The sequence below is a fragment of the Arachis hypogaea genome, chromosome 3 (assembly GCF_003086295.3).
Source record: "Arachis hypogaea cultivar Tifrunner chromosome 3, arahy.Tifrunner.gnm2.J5K5, whole genome shotgun sequence".
NCBI classification, from domain to species: Eukaryota; Viridiplantae; Streptophyta; class Magnoliopsida; order Fabales; family Fabaceae; genus Arachis; species Arachis hypogaea.
The window spans coordinates 66,691,326-66,692,309 of record NC_092038.1 but is presented as its reverse complement, the minus strand read 5'-3'; the positions used below and the strand labels follow the sequence as shown (position 1 = coordinate 66,692,309).

The 984-nt window shown below is 41.8% G+C and overlaps 1 non-coding gene across 1 annotated transcript; it reads left to right on the top strand.

Annotated features, from left to right (window-relative positions):
* The first annotated feature begins 459 nt into the window (after nt 1-459).
* Nucleotides 460-566, top strand: LOC112793904 (small nucleolar RNA R71). Its single transcript, XR_003198591.1, has one exon. It is a non-coding gene; the product is annotated as a small nucleolar RNA R71 (small nucleolar RNA).
* The last annotated feature ends 418 nt before the right edge of the window (nt 567-984 follow it).

Sequence of the window (984 nt, the reverse complement as noted above, 5' to 3'; positions counted from 1 at the left end):
GGATTGTGTAGTCTGTGGTCTTGGCCTTGGTTTTGTTGGTTCCCCCACCCAAAGTTTAGGTGGTTTCTCCAACCAGAGTTATAGGTTTTAGAATACGGATCATTAGCATCCTCCCAGTTAACTCCTTCTTCTGTCTCCAACTCTTCTTGAGGTGATGGTTGAGTATGGATTGCTGCGGCCTGATTCTTCTCCATTTGCTTAGTCAATTTAGCCAGTTACTTGGTAATCATCTTGTTCTGAGCCAGGATTGCATCCATATGGTTTAATTCTAGGACTCCCCTGTTGTTGCTTCTGTCTGAGGCATAAAAGTACTCGTTGTCAGCCACTATTTCTATCACATCAATGGCTTCTTCAATGGTCTTCTTTTTGTTTAGGAAACCTCCAGATGAGTGGTCTACAGCCTTCTACAATTCATGATTCAACCCTTCATAAAAGATATGGATCTGCACCCACTTATTAAACATATCAGGGGGGCATTTCCTTGTCAAATCCTTGAATCTCTTCCAAGCTTCATAAATTGTATCACCATCCTGCTGTCTGAATGTCTGTACTTCCGTTCTTAGCCTATTTACTTTTTGTGGAGGGTAGAACCTTGTCAAGAATCTGCTCATTACATCTTTCCAGGTGGTCAAGCTTTCCTTTGGAAATGATTCTAGCCATTTTGATGCTTTGTCCCTCAAAGAAAATGGAAACAGTAGTAAGCTATAAGTGTCAGGATGAACACCATTAGATTTAACTATGTCACATATCCTTTGGAATTTAGTGAGATGCTCATTAGGATCCTCTAGGAAACTCCCTCCAAAAGAGCAGTTGTTCTGGACAAGAGTTATGAGCTAGGGTTTCAATTCGAAGTTATTAGCATTGATAGTTGGCTTTTGAATGCTGCTACCACAGTTTCCTGGGTTTGGATTGATGTATGATCCCAGAGCTCTCCTCTCTTGTCCTGCAGGGTTGGCTCCACCTCTTCTGGCATGATTATTCACC